We start from the raw sequence: 22,227 nt of genomic DNA, 5'->3' as shown, positions 1-22,227 counted from the left end.
ATCCAAGTGGGGTATTTTTCACTGTCTATAGGGAAGCTGTAGCCAAGCCTGTTCCAACCTAGTGACCTCCAGCCCATTTTCAGGATTGTCTTCCAACCTTAAGAAAATGGCACACTTGGCTTTCCAGATCACCCCAGGTCAGCCAGAAACTCTAGTTCCCTAGGAGCCTGCTTTCCCAGGTACAAGGTCCATAGCCTAAAGGAAAGTTGGGAGTAGGATTAACTGGACTTCCAAGCAGCAAGAAAAGGAATAAAAAACGTGGTGGTAAAGGGCTCACCCAAGGGAGATGGTGCTGTAACCAGCTCCTAACAAACAGGTATTCTGGGTAGGTGAATGGGAAGAGTCTGGGGCCGTGAGAGGCCAGCTCGGCTGGAATTCTCTCTGCCCAAGGAAGGACCATTAGGCCCTCCTCACGGAAGACCCCCTCCCCCTGGTATGTTTCTGCAATTTAATTTGGACACCCTTGCATTTAAGCATACCATAAAGCAGCAGTACCAGCTCATCTGTTAACCAGTTCTTGGAACTTTGATCTTCTGAAATCGTCCTGGGAAACTTCTCCGGCACTATCTGTCTGAATATCCTGAGAATGAGCTACAGGCAAGTGGTGATCCAGCCAAACCTTGGAGTTTATTAAGGCCTCCCTAACTAGCTTGGAATTTTGTAGCACTTGAAGGATAATCAACATCTCAGAATCGACATCTCAGAATCGACAATAGCTTCTAAAATGGAATGGAAAACAAGTTCTAAAATGCAATGGAAAGCAAAGGTCATTGTGCTGCCCAAAGCTACAACAGGTCAGCCATGGGAGCATGGATCAACCAAGGGAGCATGGCGGACTTTGGGGAGACTGTCTCCCCACCCATGTGATTGCCTGAAACAGGACAACTGGATTCGCTATGCAGTGGAGCAAATTGAAGGCTCGCTGGCAATGCCTCTTTTTGCCTCTTTTCTTGAGCACATTGAATCAGGGAGTCCAAGAGGCCAGGCAATGTAAAATAAAGTAGCACAGCTTCTTCGCTGGGGAGAAGGCCAGAGGTTGTATAGAGAGCCTTGCCTCCCAGACTTTAGCCTCCAGGGTGCCCCCTCTGGGATTTTTTGCATAGCTGCAGGCTTAGCAGCACTATTTTTACTTGGTACTTTTGCTCTGTCTTTCTTTAAACAAAGGATTTGAAAAGGAAATTTTACCATAGTGAATGGAAAAATACGCATTACCTGCCACAAATAGGAAATACCCATAAGAATAAATACATGCTTATTAACAAATGATCACTCTTTTATCAACCCAAATCATCACCATTAGGAAACGGGGCTGGGGGACAAGAGCTTTGGAAGAAGATTTGAGCAGCGACAGCTGGGTTGTAACTTGAAAGACACCAAAGTATCTTTCAGAATATTAGAATATTATTAGGAATATTAGGAAATATTAGGAATATTAGGAAAGAAAAGAATCCTTAGAAAACAGCTATGAAGTGAAAAATCCCGAGATCCAAAGAAGGGCATGGATTTCTGCAAGCTTGTGTCATGGAAATCCATCATCCTTTTCCCATGACGTGTTCTTCATAACAGATTAGCACGGTGTGTTTGTGTGTGTGTGTGTGTGTGTGTGTGCATGTGCGGATTTTTTTAAAAAATAATTTTATACATGTGTTTCTAAGCATTTATTTCTGGTTCGAAAATCAAAACGTACAAAAGGGTATGTATGCTATGGGGGCTCCTTGCTTCCTCTCTCTCTCTAGTCTCCTGGTCACCCCCCACACACACACCCCACCTCCCAGAGACACACCAGGCCTTTTCAAACCAATCTGCTCATGCATATTCGTCCCTCTTTTTGTAAACACAGGTGGAAGCATGCTGTAAACATTGGTTCTGCGGCTGGCTTTAACAATGCAGCAACGTGTCTTCCTTCTCTAACTTTTCACTGGACCTCCTGGTTCCTTTTCTAGAACTATCTTGTAATTCCGTTGCAAGGGAGGGATGGCATTTATTTAACCAGTCCTGCATGGTGGATGTCTGGGTTGTGTCCAGCCCGTTGCCACTACCCACCTGTCTGCCATGAAGGGACCTGTCTATTCCTCCTTGTGTCCTTAAGGACAGGGTAGGGTGACAAGTGTGGCTTTTAGGAGGCTACTTAGCATGTCTTTAGCATGTTCGCATCCCTGTGGGATAGATGTCTGTGGCCAGGAGGGCAAGTTAGAGGGATTTGAGCACAAAAGAGTTGCTGCTGATTTTATCCATGTGAAGAAAATGCCTCTTGCAATGTCAGTCTTTAGGTTAAAAAGAGAGAGAGAGAGAGAGAGAAAGGGAGAAGGAGAGAATTTAATTTGAGCCTTGCACCCTCTGACTGGGTTCTCTATGAATTATGGATTTTAAAAAAAGAGAGGGAGGGAGGTGAGATATTGAATTTCCCAAACTGGTTTTATCTTGCTCAATTTAAAGTTCATCTTCCGATTGGGATTTCAGAGCTGCTGTGGAAACATAAAAAGCGGCCACGGTGGCATCTGGGTTTCTTTCTTGGGGATCACTTTCCATGGCGCTGCCAGCCTGGCTGCTGGGACACAGTCTGCCTGGCCTTGGGACAGCCTGGGGGGACTTGTCAAAAGGCCCTGGGGGCTCCCAAGTCAGGACTGAGAGAGGAGCCACAAAAGGAACCCTTGCCCGGGGACAGTATGGACAACGACCAGGAAAGCGGTAGCCTCATTCAGGGCGTGATGGAGCCGGTATCTCCATGAAATCCTCTCACTAAAACACCAGGCATGTCCAAACGTGTGTTTCTGATCCTCAGGAGACATCTGTCCAGGTCTGGAGACATTTTTGGTTGTCACAACTGCTGGGGAGAGGGGTGCTATTGGCAACTGGTGGGGAGAGATTAGGGAGGCTGCTGAGCATCCTAGCGCACAGGGCGACCCCCCCAACAGGGAATGGTCCAGCCCTAAATGTCAGCCGTGCTGGGGCTAAGCCCTGGCCCTGCATTGAGATGGATTCTACATTTCTGAAGACTCCCTGTGAAAGGCAGATGCTTGTTCCCAGCACCCGGATATTCCATGCTGTCCTGTGTCTGGCATAGGGGCACCCCACCCAGTCCTGTCTCCTAGGTTTTGATGCTGCACAAATGTACACTTACGCCAGAGGGAAAAATATATGAGAGAAGTAATATCTCAGGATTCTTAACATTCTCCTTTGAGCTCAGAGAGCTTTTCCAGGACTATGTTTTTCTCTTCTCATGTTCCAGATAGACGTATTTTCCACAGAGCTGTTCCCGACAGCTAGTTAGGGAGGGAACTAGATCAGAATTGATAAGTCTTGAATCTCTCTTTTTTTATTTTTACAAAATGAAGACAGCTTTTTTTTCTGATTATAAAAATGATACATGCACATTGGGTTTTTTTTTTTCTTTAAATTCAAACAGTACAGGAAAACATAAGGAAGAAAAAATTTTTAAATGACCCAAATTCTTTCACCAGGAGATAAACAAATGTAGACATTCCAGTGCTTATCTTTCCAGTTCTTTCTCTGTCCATGGGTACACACTCATTTTATCCAAATCAGGAATTCTCAACTGCAGCACTAGTGACATTTTGAACCAAATAATTATCTGCAGTGGGGGCTGCCCTGTGCTTTGTGGGGTGTTGGCTGGCATCCCTGGGCGCTACCCACCAGATGCCAGTGCTCCAACACATACGTTCTATATTTCAAACAATGCAACAACGTGTCTCCTCTAACCACCAGACCTCCAGTGTCCGATTTTAGAACTATCTTGTAATTCCATTGCAAGGGAGGGATGGCATTTATTTAACCGGTCCTGCATGGTGGATATCTGGGTTGTGTCCAGATACCTACCCACCTGTCTGCCATGAAGGGACCTGTCTATTCCTCCTTGTGTGTCCTGCAAGGACAGGGCAGGGTCCTTTCATAATAAGTGAAAATGTCATCAGACCTGGCCAAACGCCCCGTGGCGGATAAAATCATCCCAGTTGTGAACTCCTGACATAAACAGAATCAGGGGTCCACTCTTCCATATAAATCCGATGTTAAGAGAGAGAAAAGAGCAAATCTTATGACTTTTGTGTCCTTTGGTTTCCAGAGCCAGAGATGTAGGTCAAGGCCCAGCTTGAATACTCACTAGGTGAGATTTTCAGATAAATCGCTCAACCTTTTGGAGCTTCAGTTTCCACATCTGCAAACCAGGAGGGTGACAGGATCTTGCTCACAAATTTTACACGTTTCACGCAGGAAACTGTCTCTGGGTCACTGGTGGTGGCAGCGTGGTGTGTTCTCTGTGTGCCTAGCCCTGCATGCTGCAAAGGGGACGGCAGGATGGGGCTGGGGGTGTGTGGGGGGTGCCAGGTGGAGCAGGATACCTGGGGTGATTTATACCAGGCCCTGAGACATGCTGAGTGTGGTGAAGTCCTGTTTGTGGGCTTTGTTTTTTAATTCAATTCTTTTGGAAAACAGATAAGCATGTGTCTGCTTCAATCTAGTATGTTAGGGTTTTGCTTTCCATGTAAACTTGGGTTTCATTTCAGCTTCGGATATTAAGAAACAAACACACAAAAAGACAAATGCATGAGATCAGTTGGAGGTTTAGCAAATTGGTTTATTCTATTGTAGAGGGAATTAGGGTTGATGATTCACAATTGCGGTTTCTATGTGTCAGATTTGTAAAAGTAGACTGTGGTTTAAGCACTTGGGAAGAGAAAGAAGACGGTTGGCAACCTCTTGTTTCCCACTACATTCCGCCCCCTCCCCTAACCCTGCCTCAATTTCTGCGTGTTCCCTGGTCATCCTCACGCAGTGATATCCGGCCCCCAGTCCATGGCCCATCACGGTGCCATTTTTTTCCCCCAGGTCAAGCATAGGAGGACTTGTTTGTGTGAATATGCCCAAGTCCCTGCCCTATCTGGACTCTGTTTCCTCACCTGCAAAATGAGAATCAGATTTTCATCCAGGAGGATTATGTCCTTACCCTCATCAAAAGACCTCAGTGGCTTCCCTCTGCTCTGGGGCTAGCAAGCCCAATAAGTCTTGCAGGGGCGGTGCCTGATGACTTCTGCTTGCTCACCACCCAGCTTTCCCCTCAAGCCCCCTGGCCTTCCTTGGGTCCCACCTGCTCCCGAGGCTCCCCTCCACAGGACCTTTGCACATGCTGTTTCCTCCCCTAGGGCATTCTCCCCACTCCTTCATATCCACAGATCTGAGCCAGGCATCATTTCCTCAGGTCAAGGATTTGTCCCTCTGAGGCACATTCTCATTTGCAGTAACTTGACATATGCTTTGGTGCTTATATAATCAATAGCTGCCACCGCCACCACCGCTGCAAAAATCAAACAAACAAAAAAACACAACTGGGCTGTCTGCGCATGCATACTGAGGGCTGGGACCCAGCTAATTTTGCTTGCTATTGTACCACCAGTGTCCCGCACAACAAGCACAGTTAACAGACATTTGGCGTCTTTAAAGTGTGTGTGGTATGTGAGGATGGGGTGGGGTGGTTTAACCTTCAACAGCACAACCTTCCATATGGGAGTAGTACAAGAAAACAAACTCTGCTGCCTGCCCTCCTCCTCTCTGGGGGCCCAGGTGAGCGGCTGGCATTAGTGGATTAGGGAGTCACATCCATTGTCCCACCCGCCTGATGGCTTAGGTGGGCTGTCGCTGGCCAGCGTGTGGGAGCAGCGGTGACTCAGTGCTTCCGCGGTCTGAGTGGCCAAGTGGCCTGCCCAAGCTTTTCCTGGGGAGCTGCCGTCCGCCTAGAGTGGAGAAATTATGTGAAGCATAATTTATAGTAAAAATCAAATGAGCATTAATTCTGGTGAGTCACCCAGGCAGAAAGGGCACTCTGCGGCTGTGGACGTGGGCTGCAGCTGGGGACAGCTAAATGCTTCATCAGAGTGAACCAGGAAGGACTGCACTTTACACGTGTGGGCCCCAAAGTTTGGACAGCAGGGTGGTGGGTGAGGGGAGGCGAGTCCTTCAGGGGCCTCGGGACACACATCTACACCATTTGGTGGGGATTCAGAGTTAGGAGGGGAATTGGCATTAGCTCCCTGATTTAACAAATGGGGCACTAAGACTTAGGAAGGGGACCCCGAAGTCTCTTCCCAAAAAGCTCCTTCCTCAGCTTTCCCCATCCCTGTCTAGACACCCCCCCTCCCACCTCCTCCCTCCCCACAGTCCTCAGCCAGCCACGGAAGCCAACCGCCCCAGGCTCCCCAGACTCCACATCGCTCCATCCTCAGGACCTCCCAGGTTCACGTGCCATCACCTCTGGTGGTGGTGCCTGTGCAGCCACACTCCCCCTAGTCTCCAGGCCTCCCTCTGGCCCCCACTGACATGCTTAAGAAGGAACTTTCCCCCAATGGAACCCGGACCTTGTCGCTTCAGTGGTTCTTCCCTGCCCTGGGGTTGGCCCTGCCCACGCCTTTAGCCTCATCTCTCCTCTCCTCCAACCTCATACAATTCTTCAGGCTGCCAGGGGGACCTCAGTCCTCAACACTGGGTCTTTCTGTGTGCTGTCCCCTCTCCTCAGGGGGCACGCTTTCCTTCTCCCTTGTCACCTGGCTACCTCTTTCTCCTCCTTCAAGTTTCCACTTAGATGCCACCTCCTACAGGAAGCCCTCTCTGCTTCTGCTGGCCAAGTTTCTGCTAATCTGCCATCAGGGTCTGTTGCAAGCATAAGCTGTAAAGTCCATGAGGGCAGGCTCAGGTCCATCTTGTCCTCCCCAGTGTTGCTGGGGCCCAGAAAGGGGCAGCACGCTGGACCTGCATGTGTGTCTTTGCGGACTGCCTGCAGCAGGAAAGGGCAGTGACTTGCCACAGTGACATGGTGGTTGTGCTGTGGCACTCCTTGCTTCTCTGCCTCATCCCCATCCTTTCTAGGACTCTGCCCAGGAGGCTGGTTCACAGGAAAGCTGAGCATGGGGCACCCTTGTACCCACCCAGAGCCCTTGGGCTGCCCGCCACTCCTCCAGCCCTTCTCTGCCCTCCCAGGTTGCACCACTTTCTCCTGCAGATATTGCAGCCAGGTATGAAGTAACAGCCCCAATTGGCTCCAGTTCGCAGAGGGGTGCGAATGCCTGCTGCCAGGGTACATTTTCTTTTCTGAAGGTGGCACTGGCCCCAGTTTACCTCATATTACAACATCTTGCCTTTTGAGAAAGTGTAGAATTTCAGGGGGAGCATGGAGGAGATATTTTGGGGCAGACAGGGACTCCCCTGGAGTTCCTTCTGCCAAGAGAGTGTTTTGGGTTTTCTTCAAGTTGTAGAAACTGTCGCCAAGAGGCAGGAAAGCCAGGCCCAGACCGACCCATAAGGCCGAGCTCTGCCAGTCCCTCAGCTGACCCAGGAGGGATATGGGATCAAGGATTCCACCCAAGACACTACCTGCCCACACTCCCACTCTTGCTTCTCCCAGGAGCCAAACTCTCTCCCACCACAGCCTGGAAAGGTTCCACCTCCCCTATCTCCCTTAATCTAGTAAAATCTTCCTTCCTAGTTAATCAGGTTAAGCATCTTTTTTCTCCCAGCTGCTGCCCCCAGCTGCTGGCCTTTCCCCATGAACTTTCTTGCTCTCCTGGGGGAACACTTGCCTACATTTGCAACTTTACATTCTTGAGCATGGTCTATCTCCCCTACTGGGCTGGAAACTCCAAGAGGTCTCCCACCAGAGCAGCAGAGAAACTGGCAGAGGGGTGTAGAGAATATATAATGGCAGGGGGTGGGGGTGAAAAAGAGAGGGGAGGGAGGTAAAGGATGGAGGAAGGGATGGAGGGAGGGAGAAAGGAAGGAAGGGAGGGAGGAAGAGAGAGGGAGAATGAAAGGGGAGAGAGGAAGGGGTCAGAAGGAAAAGAGGGTGAGGAAGGGTGACCCCTCCACCTGAAGGCCCATCCGAGCCTCCCGCCCCAGCCCCTTCTTGCAGGAAGGCTTCATAGCTTAGAGACTAAGAGGTGACTCAAGTAGGCCCCAGGTCCCACAGGGGCCAGTTTGTACATGGAGTGGGGCTGGGGTGTCTCCAGCACCCTCGCGTCCCATGAGGCTGCTCCAACTTCAACCAAGCCTATGTCTGGTTTTCCCAGGGGGTGGAAAAACTGAACCCAGGGGAACTTAAATTGTAATAACCCCCTGCCCAAGGCCAGTTTGGTGTGAATCCAAGAGAAGCCATGAGAATTCGCTGGGGGTCCCTTTGGTGGCTGCTTTTTTGTCATCATCAAGCTCTCTGCAGGTCGAGCAGTAAGGCACCTGCAGCCCTGAGGCTCATGGGCTCCCCTCCTCCTCCTCCTCAGAAGGCTCCTTTGCATTTAGGAAGCATGCTCCAAAGTACTGTTACACAAAACCTAATTCAAGGAGCAACCATTGACACCTTCTGCACTCGACATGGTGTGACGAAAGAAAGGACAGGTAGTATACCTGTGAGGGTTCTCCAGAGAACCAGACTAACAGGGTATATGGACGTCTATATATAAAAGAGGTTTATTATAAGGAACTGGCTCCTTGTGATGTGGGGGCTGGCAACTGTGCATTCTGTAGGGCAGATCAGAGGCTAGAACCTCTAGTAAGAATGATGCTAAAGTCCTGAGACCAAATTCCTTAGGCTAGAAATTAAGGGTGGAGAGCAGAGGGTGTAGTCTTGTGGTAGAATTCCTTCTTGCTGGAATCCTGGGCTCCTTGCATTCAAGGTCTCCAAACAAATGGATGAGGCCCAGCCACATTCTTCTACTCATCAACAAAATAACTTTGCAGCGACATCTAGATCAGCGTTTGACCACACAACTGGGCACCATTACCTAGCCAAGGTGACATACAGAATCAGCTATCCCAAGGAGGGACCCAGGGGCAAGTGGAGGGGACAGGTCTAACCAGGAGACCCCTTCCTTGGCCACGTCACCATCAGAAGCTAGGCCGTACATGCAGGCAAGGTGCAGGAAGTTTAAGATGGTGCCTGTCTGGAGACTTCTGATACTCAGGAAAGGAAACAGTGTCATCTGCCAAGATGAAGAAAGAAGATGGTGGGTTGGAAACTTTGAGGAGACTGCAGAGGGTTTGAAGCTAGCTGTGGTGGAGAGCTGGAGGAAGACCTAGGTTTTCAAGATCTGTGGCTGTGTCCTGCTGCACTCGTCCCCAAACATCCCTGGCGTTGCCCTGCCAGTCTCACCTCCTGCTCTTCTCTTCCCCTTGTTGACTGGCACTGCTCCTGCCCCTTTCTGGCTCTGCCTCCCTGGCTCTGCGCAGAGCAGCGGCCCCAGGTGGCTGGGGATGCAGACCTCAGTGAAAGGGGCAGAGCCCCAGCCTGGGGCTGGCCTTCATGCCCCCAGGGTCACAGAGAGCCCCAGGCCTGGTAAATGTGCAAGCATTCTAGTGTGGTTGGTAAGGCGAGGCACAGTAAAGAGACTAAGATCCAGATCCAGGGGATCAGGAGAATGGCAGGTGGCAATTTTTCCATTTTTTTTAGGCTCGAATCACCCAGGAAAGCTCCGTGCATGTGTTTCTCTGCTGGAGTCTATCTCCCCCAATTCTCAGTTCATGAGGGCTGGGCTACTGCTGTTTGTATTGAGAGATATTTGTATTTATATATTTAAGCAACCTTTTAATTTTAGAAGAGTTTTAAATTTACTGAAAAGGTGCCTAAAATAGAGAGTTCCCATGTAGCCCACACCAAGTTTCCCTAATGGTGATGTTCAACATTACCATGGTCATTTGTCTCAACTAATGGACCGCTATTGAGACATCATCATTAACAAAAGCCCCTATTTATTCATATGTCCTTAGTTTTTCTCTCATGAGCTTTCTGTCTCATGATCCTACCCAGGAGCCCACATCACATTTCATCATGTCTCCTCAGGCTGCTCTGGGCTGGGAGTTTCTGACTTTGTTTTTGATGGGATTCTTCTGTGTCAGAGATGTGTCTCTTCTCCACCCATTTATCTATTTTATACAGTTACTTATATCAGTCTGGACTCATTTATACATTGTTATAATCCAGCCTAACTTTATTTTGTTGCTCAAATTGTTCCACTGGGCCAGTGGACACTCAGGATGTCCCTTTGCCATACTTCCACTGTTTTATACGTGTGTGTGTTTCTGTGCTTTTCCTTAATTTCCATACTCATTTTATATACCCCAAAGAAGCTATTTTTCCAAGGCACTCTGGTTCTTTTTATTGGAGAATGGTATTTAGAAACCAAGATCTGGGTGCTCATTGCTAGTGGGGTGTCACTCCAGGAAGACAGACCTGGGAACCTCTGTCATCAGACCTGTATACACATATTTCCATAACTATTTCCTTATCTGCCAGTGTCCCTATTAAGCTAAGGGTGAATTTACACTGATGCCTCTGGCTTTGACCCAATACCAGGCAACCCCTTGTTTGGGTCATGTGTTTCCACTGCCTGGAACAGTGCCTGACCTTCATTCAAGGTGTTTTTGTTGAATAAATGAATATATCCCACACAGATCTCTTCCCTCAAGCCCCCTCCTGTGGCTCCTTTATCCTCCTCAGCTGTCCCTGGAGCCTCCCTTTCATTGGCCTGCCATATGACTGCCAGATCTCCATCTTCCTCTCCATGTCATCATAGCCCAAGATTCCAGTTCTAACCCATTCTGCCTCCTCTCACCCCCACCCCAAGCCTGTTGAGAGAAGTTTCCAAGTGGACACCAGTTGGAAAGAAGAGAGGGCTCTGGGGGAGTCTGGTGGAGGGAAGACTAGGATGGAAGAGAGGTGGCACTGATTTGTAGCCTAGTGGAAGGGTCCAGGGAAAGGAGAAAGCAAAGACTCAAGAGGAGACTCATCTTACTGGGGATACCACACAAGGCAAAAATCCTCACATCACTAGGACTCCTAGAAGATTAGAAGACATTCTTTACATTTCAGCTGCCCGGGGGCCATAGAGCCTAGGTCTATGGTAAAGGGTTTGGATATGTACACATATATCCAAGTAGGTCAAGTTAATATTTGTGTAATCTAATTGTACGTCAGTGGTTCTCAACCAGGGGTGATTTGTTGAAACCCAGGGGACCTCTGGCAATGTCTGGAGACATGGTTGGTTGTCATAATGGAGCAGGGAAAGGCAGAGGGGAGCCAAGAGCCAAGGTGGGTGCCAAGCTTTTCACCTTCCAAATCCTGAGCCCACCCACTAAAAGCTACACTGAGCCCCACTGCCCACACCAGCACAGGAAGTGGGAAAGGGTGCTCAGAAAGGGAGAGACTGGGGGTACCTGTCTCAGCTGCAGAACAGAGACGGGAGGCTCTTCAGGTAGCAGTATTCCTTTTCCACTGCCCTGTTTCCAAAGAGTAACTGCTCCTAATGACTGATCCCTTTTCTGCCAAAGCCACCATGTCTGATACTGAGAGAGACTCACTCTCTTAGTTCTCATTTCTTGGCCTGATGCCATGCCCTTGGCCTTCTTGTCCCACTCGCCCAAGGCCTGCCTGGGGCCTCGATTTCAGGGGAGCTGCCCCAGTCTGGTTGGCGTAACTCATGGGGCCCAGGCTCCAGGGCAGAACAGCGGTTGCTTCATGGTTGGCTCAGTTCCAGCCCAGTTCAGGTCCAGCATAATTCCCAGAGCACAGCATTCCTTACTACCTCCCAATGACAGACCCCCAGAAATTGAGGTGCACCAGGCCTGGCTCTTCTACAAAACTGGGCACAACGAGGTTCCCCATCAGTTCCCCACTCCCAGCCCATAGAGTAAAGAAGACTCAGAGCTCATAGAATTCTGTCAAATGTGTGTGTATATACGTGTTTTTTTTCTGGTTGAGTGGAGAAGCTATCCATTTTGTCAGGGTCTCAAAGGAATAATTTTGCCACAACAGGAAGGAGATGCTCTCCTTGCTTCTGCTCTCAGTTCCAGCTCTGGGGACCTCACCTAACTCCTCCTATCCTGCCCATAAGCTTCCCTCTAGGCTTCATCTAACTGTCAGGAAGCCATTTTACTTTTGCAACACTTCAGTTGCCTCTTTCATGTCCTGGAGTGTCTTTGAATCTTTCTGCCCTACCTGACTATCCATCCACCCATCCACTCACCTACTCATCTACCCAATCACCTACCCATCCACCCCCCTACCTGCTCACCCATCCATGGATCCACACATCCATCCATCCAACCATCCAACCATCCATCCATACGTGCAACAATTATTTGAATGTCTACTCTGTTCTATGTGTGAGAAAGACAATCCCTGCCCTTTGGCAGTTTCCTCTAATGGGGGAAATAGGCATTAAGAAAATAAGCATGTAATTCCATGCTGCAATGAGTGCAATGAAAGAAAAGACCAAGCTATAATGAGAGGAAGAACAGTGGGCACCTGATTTGGTCTGGGGTGGTAGTTGAGGGTGTCAAGTTTTCAGAGGGACCCCAAAGCAGCAACCTTGAGTTGAGACACAAACTGAGACAGTTAAGTGGGCAACGACTCTAGCAAGCACTGAAATGGGCAATATGAAGTGTGGATGAAAAAAAAGAAAGACGTCATCCACTCATTCTATACCAATTTATTAGGCACCTACTCACCATGAGCCATGCATGGAGAGAGCAACTGGAGAACATAATAATCCAGGTATCCGTGGTCCTGGCCCACGGGAGCTCACAATCTAGAAGAGATGGGCAGAAAGTAAATCTCCAGGCAGTCCCTGGAACGAGCAACATGGCCAAGGCATCATGTACGTACCCACGTGCAGCTAAGGAACTCTTGTTGAGGGTGCTGCTGTCATTGGTGCTCTGAACTGCCCTCTCCTGATGCTCAATGCTTCATGGGCCCATGGCCAAGAGAGACCCAGGAATGGCATCCAGCAAGGCTGCACACTGCTCTTTGGTGAAGTTGAGGCCAGAGCAACATATACAGCTAACAGTAATAAAATGTGTATAAGTAAAGCAATCTGAGAAAATTCCAGACTACAAACCTTACTGTTTGCAGTAACAGTTCATACCAAGAATAAGACTGAAAAAGTACCTTTTTCCCTGCTAAAATCATCATTGAATCAGGAGAACAGCAATGATCATGAAAGACAAACTTACCTGGAATTACCAAAAGTGGAACTTCATGCCCACTTGAATGGATGAATCCGTTAGTTGTAACACCATGAAGAAATTAATAGCCAAGACCCCAGAGCTTTAAATCCATGATCAGGTGATTGTGACTGACAAGGGAAAAATAGAACTTTAGAAGAATGTTTCCAGGTATTTCAGATTATTCATTAGCTTACTACAAGCCCTGCAGATACTCTAATGGTTACAAACAATGTTATTAAAGAATATGCAGATGATGGTGTCAAGTACCTGGAATTCAAGAGCATGCCCAGAGGAGAAACCACCACTAAAATGACCAAAAATTACTATGTGGAATCTATACTTGAGGGTTTAACAGTTCAAACAAGAAAACTTAGACACTGGCATTAGGTATTCAGTAGCAATTAACTGGATGGGTGAGCCTTCAGTAGCTAAGGAGACTGTTAAACGTGCTGAAGAGTTCTTCCTTTCTACTGAGAAGAGAGTTCTTGGCCTTGACTTCAATGGAAACCCAACTGCAGGACAAGCAAAAGACTTCTTGGAACTTTTTTAGAAGCTAAAAGAGCCAGTCTGAAGTTGGCATTGCATCTCTGGGATTCCAAACCAGAAAAAAAAAGAAACACAAATACTACTGGATCTGCTTCCTGATTGAACTGGGCATGGGACATGCTTAACTGCTTAACTCCCCTTAACTCCCCTGAGGGTGGATCCCGGGATCTGGTGAACTGTGAGGCAACACAAGATACCAATGGAACTCTGTTTGACCTCACACGTCAAAACTCAGACAGTTTCATCCTATGATCAGCATTATCCTGGATTCTGGAACAGCATTGCTCAACCTTCTGTGATCTGTGCTGATAAGGGTGTGTTTGCAACACACCCTATTCAAGAGTACTGGCTGTTGGCTGAAATATTTCATTTGAACCAGTCTCAGGTGTAGGATATGTCTTATGAATCCATCCATTACATCTTTGCTTCTGACAGCAGATCTGAACTAAGGAAGAACTGGAATTATTTGAATTCCAAAGTGCTACATTTTTTAAGCTGTGACAAGGTGAATACTTACTTTTAAGTTATATGTTACAACTAAGATTTACTTGCACAGGACAGTTAACACCACTCTCATTGAAATACAGCAGCCAAGTATTGTGTGCTCAGGCACTGTACCTTACATATGACAGTGTGATCAGTAACTATGTATTAAACTGACTAGGAGATTTTGCGGACTCTCACTGCTGCTTATTGGAAAGGACTTTCAATAACTCCCCATTCCACAACTGATTTTTTGACTGAGCAGTCCCTCCCCATTAGAGAGCATAAAACTTCAGGGAAATTCAAATAGTTGCTCAGCAGGAGAGGTTTTTCCTTTTTTTTTTTTTTTTAATTAAAGAAGTTGTGAGTTTACAGAACAATCACGCATAAAATACACGATTCCCATATACCATCCCACCACCAACACCTTGTATTAACATGGAATATTTGTTACAACTGATAGGGCTTTTTTATAATTGTAGTATTTTTTAACACTAGTTACCTTTGTTACAATTGATGAAGGATTATTAAAACAGTACTACTAATTTTTTAAAAAAGTAGTTTTTTTTCTCTCCAGTCAAGAGACCAAGAGAGCCAAGGGGGGTGTGATCCCTGATAATAGTTGGGGTGGGAAGGGCCTGCCAGGGTGATTGGGAAGTAGGGATGAGAATAAGGGGAGACTCTACAAAGTGGGTACTTGACATGGGCACATGAAAGGAGGCCTGTGGGACTAAGTGGGTTTATGTTTAGGAGATGATCAAGAGGGCTCTGGAAGGCCAAGGTAAGAGGGGTCTGGATTTCAAATTGTAGTGGGAAGCCACTGGAGGCCTGCAGCAAAAGAACAACAAATTTGGGTTTTCACTTGATACCCCCTGGCCACTGTTCGAGGAGCCAAGTCGGGAGGGAGCAGGGCACGAGCCAAGGGTGAGGTTGAGTGGCTAGACAGAGGGTGTCTTTCCCTTATCTGGATCCTCCACATCTTCCCTGCTGACTACCCAGCAGGTGGGAGCGGTGCTTCTCAGAGCCCTTCAGGAAAGCCTCCACCCAACCCTCTGAATCAAGCACAACAGGATTGAGGGGGGGCCCTCCGGAAGGGTCCTTCTCTTTAACACGATCTCCCACACAAGTCCATGCCCAAAGCACCTCCTCCCCAACTTTGCATTTGACCTGGGACCTCCCAATCCCTCCCTTCCAGCACAGCACAACCTCCTCGACCCTCCCAGCTCTGTCCCAGGCCACAGGCCTATGGTGGACCCCAGAGAGACAACGTATGTCACAGACACTAACATTCTCTCTTTCAACTCCAAGGTCTTACAGATCAGAAGCAACACCGGCCCTTACATCCTTCCTTGTGGAACTCCTAGTCTAGCATGCTCACCAAAACTTGTCCTCCAACTGTCCAGTTCCCTGCCCAGTTCAAATTTTGGTGTAGCTGACTCTGAAACAATGGCCTTTGAACATGTGTTTGCCAGGGACCTTGATAGCAGGCTCAGTGCATTGTGGAAAGAGCTTCATCACAGTTTGGCCTCGGCCACATGCACTGACAGCCGTCCTCGACATTTCATCTTCTGAAGGCTCTGTCTGCTACCTTGAGTTGAATGGCAGGTACATGACAATGAAGCTGTTCTGTGTGGGGCCCTGGGAGAGGGGCTCAACAGTCTACGAATGATTGCCTAACTCAAGTGTTGCAACGATGGAAAGCCTCCTGCCTAGTTCTGAACAAAAGCTGCAAATCAAGAAGGAGCTGTCGCTTTGCTCCTAAGCGAAGCAATGGGCTAATTTTTTATCATCACAGAAAAGCATTTGGGAGAAGGGTCTCATTTCTTTAGTAGGGCTGAGTTTCTTCTCTGATGTCCCCCAAGGCTGACCCTACAAAAAAGTTGATGTAACTGTAATTTAGAAATTTGAAGCTGATGGGATGGCTCAATAAGCACCCCCAGCACAAATCTGGGTGTTCTGCCCAGGAACATTTGCTGTGGCACAAGGAAAATAGTTAGAAACTATGAACTCAGCTAAGCTGGAGGAAGAAGTCTTCGAGGAGAAAACAATGAACGTAGCTAGAGAAAAGCCTAGGTGTTCAGGGCTTTCTCCCAGGGGAGGAAGGCCACAAACCTCAGCAGCCTTAATGGATGAGGGGTGGGTGGATGGACCCATGGCCATCCAAGGTCACTGTATTTAACAGGCCCACTGATTCAGCAGCAGGATAAAGTGTTTTGCTTTGTGAATGTTCCATTCTTAGTCGTTAGGTTTTTTGGTTTGTTTCTTTCTTTACAGCAGCTGGTTATGAGTTTCCCACTTATCACTTGGCATGACTTATTGGTAACCTGGGCTGAGGGGATCCTCAGTATAAGTAAATCAAGCCATTTTAAAGAAGCCCCAGTGGTGACTCCAAAATAAGGAAATAAAGCTAGTTTACTCAAAACTAGACATGGGCAACTCTAATTGGCACATGCAGATAATATCATGCAGCAACCTTTAAGGGCAGCTGGCTTCTCAGAGAAGTGCGTATCAGGCCTCACCCATGCATCTGGCCCATGAAACTATATTTATTAGGAAACCTCATGAAAAGAGTGAAAAGTTTAAACTCCCACCCAGAAGAGCATGACAGATTCCAAATCAAGGAGGTGGTGTGAATGAGGCTTAGCTGTACCATGAGGAGTTAGAACATTAGAGAGGACACTTAACTACCGAAAGCTCCAAAAACACTCAGAGAGCAGAAAGGCTTAGAGTTAAAAGAAAGAAAAAAAGGTCAGTAGGGTAAATAAAACCAGACACAGACACACATGCACGTACACACACACAGCAATGTCCCAAAGGCACATTTAGATTAGATGGCTCTTCAACACGATGCCTTTCTTCCAATGGCCAAAGCAATAGGACTTAACTGGCAACTTTTAGGCTGCTGTGTGGTGTTGACTTAGGAAAGAAGCAGTCATGGTTTCAAAAACATGACCCCTTTTCTGATGAGGGGAAGTGTATTGCTGGTGAGATAGGTTTGGAGTCCCAATCTCCAAGATTTCTCCTACGTTCTTAGGTATACCACCCGCCCAAAGTCAACTTCTTGAGAGTACTCAGCTGGACAAGAACAAAGTGTTAAGAAGTCAAGCTTGGGGCCACGGTGGCTCAGCAGGTAAGAATGCTTGCCTGCCATGCCCAAGGACCCGGGTTCAATTCCCGATGCCTGCCCATGTAAAAAAAAAAGTCAAGCTTGGAGAGAGAAGTCTGTCCTGAAATCCTTCCTGCCTGGCGAGAGAAGGGAGATGGAGCTAATGTATCCTGTTGGTTGTATAGAGCAGGCCCAGGAGTGGGGAGCAAAAGAAGAAAAAAGGAAATGGAATTTGTGCTTTAGTTCCTCATGAAGTCACAGACCTGGTGGAAACCCAATTACCTCTGGACCTGATCTTTATTGGGGTCAATGAAATCTGGGCCCACAAGGTTAAATGACTGACCATCATGACACAGCTAGTTGGACAGATGGGACTGGTTATCAGATCCAAGAGGTACTCGAGGGCAGAGAAGGGGACGAAAACTCACACCCCCACCCAAGATTATTCTCCTGAGAAAGGGGCACAGCAAAACTTCATTAGCATCCTCACTGCAGCTACGCCATCTGGTGATGAGGGGCTTGGGCACTTGGTACCACCATGTGAGCCCCCAGCCTGCCAATCATCTGAAGAAAGTTCCTCACCATCTTGTGCAAGGAGAGCTCCTCACGGTGTACCCTAGGAGTTCCAGTCATCAGTTGCACCCCACCTGGGACTGGAGAAGTAGCCAGAGTCACTGACCTCTCTCAAGGCCCAATTACCTCACAGTAAGAAAATTAAAAAGCAGCCACACCAGGACTACTTTACTGAGATGTCTAGCTAATCCCTCCAGAAGTACAGGCAGGAGGAAGGGAGGATGCCATCAAAGGTCCACATGCTGCCAGCATGACCCATCAGTGGAACGGGGTACTTACTCTGCCCCATCTTGTCTCTCCAGAACTTTGCACAGCCCGCTCAGAAGTGCTGCTATGCTCTTCCTAAATGCAACCTCTGCCCAGGACAGCTCTCCCAGCTGCCTCACATGGAGCCGTGTCTGTTTTCCAGGTTGCAAAGAGCCAGGCTGGGCTACAAGCTGAGCCCCAAATGGCTGAGGAAGATTCCAAAAGTACAAGAGACCCTTCTCTACACAGTCAAGGAAGAGGTCCCAAGGAAAATGCCTCTCCAGACTATACGACCTCAGGAGGACACCAACAGAGCTTAACCCCCAATCCAACTGAAGTCACCTCTAACCCCTTTCTCCCTCCCTCTCCACACCCACATGCTTCCAATGACAAGTGCTGCCCACCTTCCAGACACATCCTAGATGCACCCTCCTCTGTTGCCATGCACAGGTCCACTGCCTTGCCTGGACCAATTGGTCTCCCTGTTGCTTCTCCTGCCTCAATAATCCTTTCTGAATCCAGTAGCCTGAGGAAAGCTTAGAAAAGTGCATTTGGATCACAGCACTTCCCTACTTAGAACCCACCAATGCTTCTCACTACCCTTGGAATAACAACCAATAAAACAAATTCTCACCTCCTCACCCACCACTGCTCTCCCCAGCTCACTTCCTGCAACCACCCAGCTTCCTGCTTTGCTTCATTCTCAGTCCAGCTCCTTTTGGCCCTGGGGTTAACCACCTGCTGCCCCCCTGGGCTGGTGTGCTCTGTGGCCACATTGCTACATGGCAGGCTCCCAGCTGGGCCCAAATACCACCTGGGGGCACTTTCCCTTTCATCTTACCAGAAAGTATGTAGAAGGTGGCTTTGGGGCTTGATCAGCTTGAGATCAAATCCAGATGCTTCCACGCTCTAGCTGTGTGGCCCAGAGAAAGGTATTTGATCTCTATATGCCTCAGTCTCTCCATAGGGTGAGAGGTAAATGAATTAACATATTTCATTAATGCTTAGGACAGAGCAGGTACCACAGAGACACCATGAATAAAGAGTGCACAAGTCCAGCAATAGGAGAGAAGACGTCCTTCTGCCAAGGAGACTAAATCTGAAGCAGGCTGTGCATGAAAAGTTTACCCAAACATCTTCCTTGTAGTCCACAGGAAAAAACTTTCCAAAAGAGGAAAGGTTATCTACTCAGCCTTCATGTAGATGGTCTAGATTTTGTCACTGCTGCCATAAGTTCTTCCCAAGGAACGGAACGAACAAGAGAGAACTCTGAACCATAGAGGAAACGGGAAATTTCGAATAGGAATAGGAATTAACTCAGGGGCTGCCTGATGCCCAACCAAGAGCCCCACGAGGGCCTGTGCCCCACCCCAGACCCTTTTCCTCCCTTCCTGTCCTTGTGCTACAAGGCAAGGCCTCGCTTTCAGAAGGCCCTTGGCCTCCTCAGAGCCTTCCTAAGTACCCCCAGTACCACTCAACCCCCACCCCCTGCCAGTCAAGGCCACAGGCAGCCCAGAGACGCAGATGTGGGCGTCCCCATAGTAACCGCCCTATCTGGGTTGTGTTTCTGTTCAGGTTACTAAGGGGCCCCAGGGAGGAGAACGGGCAGCTGCATGGGCACCCTGAGCTGGCCGGGGCCGGGGAAGGCTCACTGTTCCCCTCTCTCTGCCTGGCCCTTCCCAGGCTGGGCCACTCAGTGCTCATCTGTGAACCCAGGTCGGCTGGACCAATGTCACGGCAAAGTCAAGGAGGCCCCAGCCAGCCACCTGCCTAAATCTGGTGACCCTCATTCCTTCTAAGATAATAATAGCTCCACTTTGCAGCAGGGAGAGCAAGTGCAAATGCCTAATGAGGCCAGGCCCAGCTCTGAGCTGAGTGAAGGGGCCAGATGGCCACCCAGGCTCGGTGGCAGGTTTGCTGTCCACCAACAGGGGGTGGCCGCCCCTCGCCTACGCTGCCCATAGAAAGGCAGACCATGGCCCAAGCTGGCCAGAGCTTCCGAAAGGCCAAGAGCAGTGAAAAAATGTCTAAAGTTTTCTCTAAAATCTTCCAATTTCTACATGTTGGCAGCTCCCACAATTCAGATACAAAAGAAAATATTCTGTGGTTGAAATATTGTGTGCCTCTGGGTAGGCTTGGGCCTAGGGGTATAATTTGCAGCCTCTGCTCCATAATGGTGGTGTTTGAAATATTAATGTTTACTATTCATCCAAAAGCTACCATTTAGTAGTTCTTTCCTTTGTGTCAGGTGTTCCTTGTCTTGTTTAACCCTCCCAGACACCCTGAGCTCATCACATGTGGACACTGGGCCTGAGCTGACAAATAAGGTGCCCCAAGGTACCAGTGGGTAGGAACTGGACCTTGAGGTTGGTACTCAGTCCTTTCTGTGCTTAACCACAGGTCTCTCCTTCAACCCATGTCTCTGAGTGGGGGGCTCAGTCTGCTCTCACCAGAGAGGGAAGCCTGGCCTCTGTCTTCTAGCCTTGTCCAGGGCACTTCTGTCCATTGCCATCCACCTCTGCCCTAGCACCTGCTGAGATCGCTCACCTGCCCCCTCTCTGCCACCCGCCCCTGGCGCCTGCTGAGTCAGATGACCCTTCCCGCCACCCCATCTTTCCACTTGTACTTCACAGGCTGGACTTCTTCCCCAGGTGCTAATCCCTCCCAGCGATCCTGACCATATCCAGACACAGCTATGGACATCCTCCAAATCCCCCTGCCCCTCCAATCTGCTGCCAACTGAAGTTTCCATTTGGCCTGTGACATTTAAAAATATCTGTTCAACCCTGGCATATAGAACTCAATACCTCCAGCTGCTTAAATACCACTCCTTCCTTCGGCCCCCACGTGCCTGTGCTTCCCGTACAGAAGTAAGCTGACTAAGTACACCGGGGCCACTGGAAACCTCTCTTCCAGTCACGCTAACCTTAATTTGGCTCCTCTGTCAAGTGCATTGCCAGCTTAAGCCCATTCCTGACCCTACAAGGAGGAGACAGGCATGGCTCAGGGGGCTCTTGAGCAGCAGGGCAGGGTAAGGGCCTCCAGTGCCCATGAACAAGGAGCACATGCCTGGAGCATGGTGTGGTGTCCACCCCAGCTGTCCTTCCCCTCTCCCTGGCTCCCCACCCTGCCAGCCCCATGGCCCTACTATTAATATGTGGCAAAGAGGCCCAGCAGCTGGCCACTGCCAGATCTTTCCATTCGGACAGTGACAACCAACAGCACACTAATTTGGGCTCTGTACATTCCAGAAGTGCATTCTTTTAGAAGGAGCAGACCAAGATCTGCCTGGTTGCTGCCTACTGAAAAGGTGCCTGCTTGGCTTTGGGAAATGGGCGAAGCTCCAACAATCAATTTAGGGGTCTGGGCCCACAGGATGGCTGGTGGCTTTCAGAGATTACTGTGGCTCACAGGAGCTAGGGCCTACCCCCCTCACAATGCCTTCAGCCTGCAGCTTAGCGAAGGCCCTCAGGTCAACCAGCTGCCCACTGCTGTGGGGTCAGGGGCCAGCTTTTCTCTTCTTGGCCTCACTTCCCAGGTCTAGCACAGCACCTGGCACAAAACTGTGATCGAGCAAATATTCGTGGAATGAATAAATACTTCATCAAGAAGAGAAGGGGAAGGACAACTTACACCCCAGAAGAACTCCAAGATGAGTGGGATGTTCAGTGCTACTGAGCAACAAATCCAGATTGGAAGAATTCATGTAAGTCAAAAAATGTTGTCAAAATAAAAAAATACATGATTTCTGGGACTGGTTTTGAAATACTACAGAGAAATGATGGGGGTGATAGAAGAAATCAGAGTAGTGGAAGCTGATGGTTAAGGAAGCTGTACTCTAGGATCCTTGGACTAGTCCCTGCCCTGGTATGCCTGGAAATTTCTACAACTACATTCTTTTTAAAACGCATGGGGAAAAAAAAAGTCAGTCAATATTTATTGAGGGCCTACTGCGTGCTAGGACCTGCTCTGAGCACTTCTTGAATTGTACAAAAAGGAGATGAATGAGGTTCTGGCCAGGTAGGTCAGCACTGGCTCCCTTGGCAGGACCTCACCCAGAGGTGATGGATTTGTTTGAACTGTCCCAGTCCACCGACCCATGGAGACAGTCTGATTACATATTTCTTTTGTTATTTGTAATTGTAAAATACTCTCATGAACCCCTATGAACCTCCACTCTAATCCCAGAAAGAGCACAGCTGATACCTCAGCTACTTAGAATGTCTTCTCCCCGGCACTGCTTCACCATCAGGGGTAACCAAACAGAACATACA

General features: G+C 48.6%; 1 pseudogene; it reads left to right on the top strand.

The window, feature by feature from the left end:
• The window catches only part of LOC143680411 (N6-Methyl-AMP deaminase-like), a 32,065-nt pseudogene that overhangs the window by 2,087 nt on the left and 7,751 nt on the right, over window positions 1-22,227 (top strand).

This window comes from Tamandua tetradactyla, chromosome 1 (genome assembly GCF_023851605.1).
Source record: "Tamandua tetradactyla isolate mTamTet1 chromosome 1, mTamTet1.pri, whole genome shotgun sequence".
Taxonomy (NCBI): domain Eukaryota; kingdom Metazoa; phylum Chordata; class Mammalia; order Pilosa; family Myrmecophagidae; genus Tamandua; species Tamandua tetradactyla.
This window is presented reverse-complemented; position numbering and strand designations above follow the sequence as displayed.